Raw genomic sequence first — 8,472 nt, forward strand, 5'->3', positions numbered from 1 at the left:
CTGCCACTTTTCATTCTCTTTCTTATTTTTTTCCACTATTTTCACTTTTCTCTCCCTCTCTTTTTCTTCGTTCCTTTGTTTTCTCTTGTTTCTTTTCGTAACCGTGCTCCAGTCGCTTCTCTTGCTATCGGTGCTGATCTGGTCATCGCTGTCACCCAGCTCTTCGCTGTCGCCCTGGGCGGCACTATCGTCTTGATCATCGTTGTCGTGATCGTCCTTGCGTTTTTTGAGCATTTCTTCTTCTGCTGGTGAATCCTTATTTCTTTTTTCCGAACGGTTTCGACGAATCTTTGGCGTCACCTGCAGCTCTTTGCAACGCTTCTGCGAGTGCCTTCGCGGCGGTTTTCGTCCTTTCGACGAGTCCATCGTGCTCCTTCAAAGCTCGTCCCAAGAGAGATCTTATACCCGACATCCTGGTCTTGATTTCCTTATGCACGTTGGGTTTGTCCAGTCAGCCCTCCTTCCTGGGTTAAACTACCGCTGGACTTTGGCAGGAACAGGGGATTGATCCCCCGACTTTGCTGGGTCTCAGGTATTCCTCCATTACTGCCGCTAGGGCTTCCACTTGTTTGAGTATTGGCGATCGCAGAAGCTTTTTACTACGAATGAACGCGTTGGCTTGGTCACCTGTATCCATCATACTCTCTCTTTGTTCTTCGTTGGTTTTGTAGGTTGTCTCCATTTTGGTTGGGTCCCAACTTCGGGCCGCTATCTCCGCTCGTTGTACATAGTCGCCTTTTTGTGATCCCATGGTTATCTATGCAAGCAGTGAGGCCATGCAGGGGTTGACACGGTCCTTCATGGGGACCGTGTTCAGAGCCGGATCAGCGCAAGTCAGGAATGTGACATCTGATGCAAAGTACCTAGTGCCAAGGCCTAGACGAGCATCGAACGTACCCGAAGACTTGCCAAGTTGTTAACGGGACGGGGGCAACCGTACTATTAACCCACACGCCATTTCAGGTAGGTGTCACCCTTCCTTACTCAGGGAGCAGAATAGCACGACTGTCGGCATTTAGCATCGCATGTTATCCGTTTTCGTGTCTTGTCCGTTTTCCATGTCATACCAGTATGTCGTAATCAGGATCTTACTGGCGTCGATCCTGATGTGCTCGGCACTCCTCTCGTTGCTCCTGTACACGGTATTTCCCCCGTGCATTCTCCATAGGCTTTACCGCGCCCTTACTCGCGTTGTCACCCGATTAGTCGCCTTCTACGACAGGGACAGGGACGTAGACCCGAAGTGCTATTCTAGGCCGGCAGCTCCACGGCTCATGTATATGGCCTCCAATTTCATATGCATATGCCAGTTATACACATCATACAAGGAATGTGTCTTGGATGTATGTATATCGCCTCCAATTTTAGATTTTTGACGTAGGACTACGTCTTACATTAAGGGTGCCAAATCAGAAGACAGGTCACGTTTTTATGAAATAAAGTTAACGTTAATAACAATTTTTGCTACGAACAGATTTAAACGATTTGCATACCAATCGAATTGGAAATTTTCTAAGATTTGTTTGACTTTGATTACAATCCCATAGTCTGTATATGGTTTAAATTGATGAAAATTGGAAGCATTCCTATTTTCCCATACATTTGTTCTGTCCATTTGTCTGCTTTCCCGAACAGAGCTGTCGATAACGGGTAACTTATACAGCCGCTAGAATAGAAACAACGAAGGGGGATAGCGAAAAGAGAATATTTGCGAAGTAAACTCCACCCTTGCATAGTAAGTAAGCTGTCGCTAGCGTACAAGTATTGCATCCCCTCTGAAGAAAATTCTCAGAATCTTTCTGTGCCCGAAGCAACAAAGGTCGCTTATTCTGCTCGTTTTGTGTTTTATGTTTCCCCTCGAGCTGTGAACACTAGCGAATATTTCACTTGAAGTGCATCTGGCATTTCACTTAACACAACTATCCGAGTCATGGCAAAGCAGGCGAAAAAAGAGAAGAGTGCAAAAGATTATAGGTCGCTTCTAAACATCAGTGTTTGGTTTTGTGTGTGTTGCTTGTTTTCATTGCTCGAAACTTAGAACTTGTTCATTTCCTGTACATGTGAATTGCACACCTTCGATACTTTTAGTTGTCATTCGTATTTGGTCTCGTGCGCATCGGCTCTGTCCTCCTAGCTTTGTTGACGGTTTTGACCGAGAGTCGAGAAACGATTTTTCATAAACGGTGATTCTCGCGATGTTTCATTTTTAGCACTGCAATTGTGTGCATCTGTTAGACGCGTGTGTGATGCTTGTTGAATGGCGATGCACTTCTTCTTCTTATTCTTCTTTTGAATTATAGAGACTTGAAACTCAGAGAGTTCATTGGTCTTTGATGGCGATGCACGGAAGATGCCTCTCATTGATATTCAGTGCAATGCGTGCATTGATATAAAGAAACAAGTTGCGACATATGACCAATTAGTGCATTGTTCTCGCAAAGGCAAAAAAGGATCGTTGCTTCTCGAAATGATTCTACAAAACTACGCAAGCCATTAAACCTTTTCAGAGTCCCCGGAACTTTTTACTAGAGAGTTATTTATGAAATTTCGACGTAGTCGCAAATAATATTCGAAATGATAAACCATCAAATTTCAAAAGAAAAATGATTGCGTAGTCCTACGTTCTAAGCGGTCGTGTCTTGGATACAACCCCTCGAATTGGCCCGAAGGAAGTTTTAAACTGTTAAAATATGAATGAAATTTCTTACTTCATGTTATTTGATTACTTGAAACATGTAGTACTGAACATTATTTAACCATTTCTATATAAACTTAGCGATATTTCCACTAAAGCAAAATAAATACTGACGCATGACGTATTCGATTGCAACTCTTTCGTATCATATGTAAGAGCTTTAATTACCCTAGAATCATATTTCAGATTGCCGTACGAGATATCTGCGGCTTGATAATACAAACAACCGGAGCTCAATTCCCATCGGAGCAATTTTATAACCGTCGCCACCACTCATATCAAACATTTATATCCCTAAAAGTCAATTGATTAATTCCTATTTGTACAAACATAAATGTTTATAAAGGTTCTATATACATACAAAAATGGTGATTCCCCGGACTGAACATTTTACTTTAATATATTCCGCCATTTTTTATGTCAGTGATGAACCGTATATTCGTATGACAACAGACTTATTATGATATTGGGTATTGCCTAATAACCTTGCATGTACAGTAAGTTACCTCTAATTTGACATTTAGTTAATTGGGATCTAGGTAGTGCGGACCAAGGCGCCTAGAAGTATATCCTAAGGTGGGCCAACTTGCTAAAACGACTCTTCAGCCATCTTGGAAGTCTACTGTGTTTTGTTTGTAAACAATACACAATACGCTAGTGGCGAAGCTCGCTCGTGATCAGTCTGTCTCTTTCACTCTACAAGCAAATAATTCCCCTTCTGCTTTCTTCCGTACTGTTTTCATATACCGCTCCCCTAATCAACTTAGTGACGAAACGGCCTCACCTAGTACCATAGACCCGTCTTGGTGCGGACTGAATCAAAACGGCTGTCAAAAAAGATCCAATTGAAATGTCAAAAGAGATCCAACGATCAGGAGTGTTATTTTTCTTATGATAATCAACACTATAAAAGAGGTATTGTTGTCAAGGGCAAAAATAATTAGAATTATAAAATGAACGAGCTACATTTTTCCGTCAATTGTTTAATTAACCATTGCATCTCTGAAAGAGCATCTCAACCTTTCACTGAGCAACGCATTTTTAATCTCCCCTCCCTTTGACATAACGTTTTTTCCGAACGAAATAAAAACAAACGAAGTCAGAGTCACGTAAATGTTTACTCCTGCGATTTGAAAATATTCGATAAAAAGTGGAAGGAAGAGATGCCAGATGATTTTTGAAAAAAGTCTGTAAAAACATGTGAATGTCTGTTAAAAATGTGGAAAAGTCTGTAAAAGTGTACAGATCTATAGAAATGTTTTTTAACGTTAATTTTCACATATTCATTAATACTTTGTACATCGCGATGCACGTAAGATTGTATTTTGTATATATATACAGCCATTCCATGCCAAACCAATATAGTGATTCTCAGATCTTCGTCAAAAATGGTAATTTTGTTCTTTATCGCAAAACATTAAACTCGTATTTTTTTATTTTTTCATTAGGGTGCCCATTTCCATTTTAGGGTGATCCAAAAAATTATTTTTTTCCACTTTTTCAAAAATGACTTTTTTCAAAAATTTATAACTTTCGAACCACTTAACCGATTTAGATGATCGACATATCAAATTCAAGCCAATGAGCTCTAATTGAGAAATATTGAAATTGCAGGTAATATGGATCCTATTTTCGCAATTATTGATTGTAGTCGTTTTTCAATGTATTCATGGCTTTGGACTAGGGGGCGCTTTTTTTCTATATTTTTAATTGAAAGCTGAGAATTTTTACATAAAATATCTCGATATCAAAGATGCTTTTTTTTCGTTTTTGAAATATGATTTTTCAGAACTAATCGATGGTTCGAAAACAATTTTTCCTCATTTTTCCCACTACAAAAAGTCATAACTTTTGAACTATTGGACCGATTCCTATCATCGACATATCAAATTGAAGCTTACGAGTTATTTTTCTATTGAAAAATTTTACTTTTGCGAAAAAATTGAATTTTTCATTTTTGTAATTATTGATTCAGTTAGTTTTTCATAGTTTCCTCGGTTAAAGATAGGAGCGCTATAATTTTTTATATTTTTCATGGAAAGCTGAGGATTATTTACCTAGCATATCTCGATATCAGAGATGCTATAATTCTCATTTTTAAGTTATAACTTTGTAAATTTAACATGTTTTAAGTCTTCGATCAATATTCCCGCTTCTAGAATCCAAACTTCCCGCAAGTGTGATATTTTTTCAAATTTTGCTTATTGGCTTCCATTTAATATATCGATCATCTAAATCGGTTCAGTAGTTAAAATGTTATGATTTTTTGCAGAATGTTATTTTTGGACAAAGGGGGAAAAATGATTTTTCGAACCACCGGTTAACTTTGAAAAATCATATCTAAAAAACGAAAAAAATAGCATCTCTGATATCGATATATGTTATGTAAAAAATTCTCAGCTTTCAAGAAAAAATATAAAAAAATATGGCGCCCTCTAGTCCAAAGTCATAAAAAAATAAAAATACGATTACAATCAATAATTACTAAAACATAATCATTTTTTTCGCAAGTTAAATATTTTTCACTAAAAGGCTAGGTCATTAGTTCAATTTTATATGTCGATCTTCTAAATCAGTGATTCAAAAGTTATTAATTTTCATTTGTCATTTTTGGGAATAAGTGGAAAAAATTGATTTTTCGGGCCACTTAATAACTTATGTGTTGTAAGTGTGTTTAAATGTTTCAACAATCTACACATACATACATACACATATATACGCGTTGTTAATTTTTATAAAAATCAGTATTTCTTCGTTGATATATTGGACATCCACCAAGGCTTGCGGTCTTGTCGTTGATGAAATTTATAAGAAAATGCAGTGAATATTTTCCATCCGCCATGCAAGGCTATACAAGTTTTAGATCACCACACGGCCATGAACCATGTCTGTGGTAACAATATCGAACAGTAACCCATATTTCGTCATAAGCAGACCCGAAAGCGAATGTAAGTTGTTGAAAATAGAATGAAAATTTTTATTCGATGTTGTTTAAATACTTAGAAGACATAGTCCTGACCCTAACTTAACTATTCTTCAATAAATCTCCTTGCATTTCAGCAAAACAATCTTATCTAGAACAGAAAATAATTATCAGAGACAATTTTCATTCAAGATTTTTCCTTTCCTGCAGAGAATGCAATTTTTCATTAATTGTGAATAACCGTATTCTCTCTTTCGTCTGCAATGATGTCATGGCAAAAGTAAGAGTTTCAAACTTTATACACACCAGATTGGCCAACCAGAAAGACTGCCGGGCCGCAGGTTGAGTATCGCTGGTCTAACGTCATGTGTATTGATATAAACTAAATATAATAACTTTTCTGTATTAAAACTATGGAAAAATGTCATATGGTGAGTCGAATATCTTTGATGTGATGAATAAAGCCTCTTATTTTTCAAAAACCTGTGAAATATTTTTGTATCCAAAAAGTCTACAACAAAAATGAAAAGTGTTTTACAGATGTCTGTAAATTTACAAACATATTTGTAAATCTGGCATCCCTGGTGGTCTGAGAATTTATTGCAAGAAATCGCTTGAAAACATGCATGAATTTGCTTGAAAATGAAGTGGATTGAGTCCGCACCACTTAGATTGGGATACAAATAATTGGACATTTTCATCTCTAATTGAATATTTTTGTAAACATCGAGTTTGGGACCCAAAGTATGGCCCCAGATTGAAAGTCGCCACCAGACGTCGACATTGTACCACTATCATCGTGAATGTCCAATTATAGGCCAATCACGTCTAATGCGACACTGAGTAGTGCCTCGGTATGTCGAGGATTAGAGGTAACTTACTGTATATGCTTTTTGGGCGCATCACATACCACCCAAAATATCAGATATTCGATGCTCTATATACAATAGTTATACGATTTAATGTTTGCTGGGTTGGCATACTTGGCAGCTTGGTTTGTCAAGTTCATACTCTCATGTTTACAGTTTTGAGTTAAGTGCAATTGAATGACGAAGTTGAACTAATTTATTTTTGTCACTATGTATATCAGAACGCAAAAGACCGGCAAACAGATAATCTTTCGTTATTAAATATTAAAAAAAAAAATTGCAACTTTAACTTTCACTTTTCTTGAAACCGGAAATAGTCGGACTTAAAAATATTTTTAACGTAATATTCCAAACATACATGCTTTTACAAAAATCTATAATAATTATTATAATTATCAGGAACGTTTTCCGCTTTTCGTTTTTTTGGTTGTGTGTAGTAAATCGTATATACGCATGATAATAGTCGTACTAGATACATGTATAAGTCGTATATTCATCCATCCAATCATCGTGAATACTGTTGCAAGTGGGAAATAAATGTGTGTTCGTTGCTAATGATGCGAACATAAATAACAATATAATACAGTAATTTAAATTTAATGCGACATGCCGAGGTACCACTCAGTGTCGCTTTGGAAGCGATTTTGGCCTGTAATTGAACATTGGCGATGTGAGTGATACAGTGTGGAAGTCTGGTGGCAACTTTAATGTGGCGCCATAATTTGTGTAAAAGGAGTGTAAAAAAAGTTCACTGTTTACATAAAAGCAATCTCGAATCGGTCCCACTTTTTTGCTTGAAGTTACTATCCCTTGCTTCAAGCAAAAAAGTGGGACCGATTCGAGATTGCTTTTATGTAAACAGTGAACTTTTTTTACACTCTTAAAATTGCACCGACTTGCACTGACAACCTAATGATATTGTCAATTTGTGCGAGATGCCTCAAAATAGCTGGGAATCATCTGGGTAAACATCGAGTTCGGGGCCCAAATTATTGCGCCACATTAAAGTTGCCACCAGACTTCCACACTGTATCACTCACATCGCCAATGTTCAATTACAGGCCAAAATCGCTTCCAAAGCGACACTGAGTGGTACCTCGGCATGTCGCATTAAATTTAAATTACTGTATTATATTGTTATTTTTGTTCGCATCATTAGCAACGAACACACATTTATTTCCCACTTGCAACAGTATTCACGATGATTGGATGGATGAATATACGACTTATACATGTATCTAGTACGACTATTATCATGCGTATATACGATTTACTACACACAACCAAAAAAACGAAAAGCTGAAAACGTTCCTGATAATTATAATAATTATTATAGATTTTTGTAAAAGCATGTATGTTTGGAATATTACGTTAAAAATATTTTTAAGTCCGACTATTTCCGGTTTCAAGAAAAGTGAAAGTTAAAGTTGCAATTTTTTTTTTAATATTTAATAACGAAAGATTATCTGTTTGCCGGTCTTTTGCGTTCTGATATACATAGTGACAAAAATAAATTAGTTCAACTTCGTCATTCAATTGCACTTAACTCAAAACTGTAAACATGAGAGTATGAACTTGACAAACCAAGCTGCCAAGTATGCCAACCCAGCAAACATTAAATCGTATAACTATTGTATATAGAGCATCGAATATCTGATATTTTGGGTGGTATGATATGCGCCCAAAAAGCATATACAGTAAGTTACCTCTAATCCTCGACATACCGAGGCACTACTCAGTGTCGCATTAGACGTGATTGGCCTATAATTGGACATTCACGATGATAGTGGTACAATGTCGACGTCTGGTGGCGACTTTCAATCTGGGGCCATACTTTGGGTCCCAAACTCGATGTTTACAAAAATATTCAATTAGAGATGAAAATGTCCAATTATTTGTATCCCAATTAACTAAATGTCAAATTAGAGGTAACTTACTGTACATGCAAGGTTATTAGGCAATACCCAATAACATAATAAGTCTGT

The sequence above is a fragment of the Toxorhynchites rutilus genome, chromosome 1 (assembly GCF_029784135.1).
Source record: "Toxorhynchites rutilus septentrionalis strain SRP chromosome 1, ASM2978413v1, whole genome shotgun sequence".
NCBI classification, from domain to species: Eukaryota; Metazoa; Arthropoda; class Insecta; order Diptera; family Culicidae; genus Toxorhynchites; species Toxorhynchites rutilus.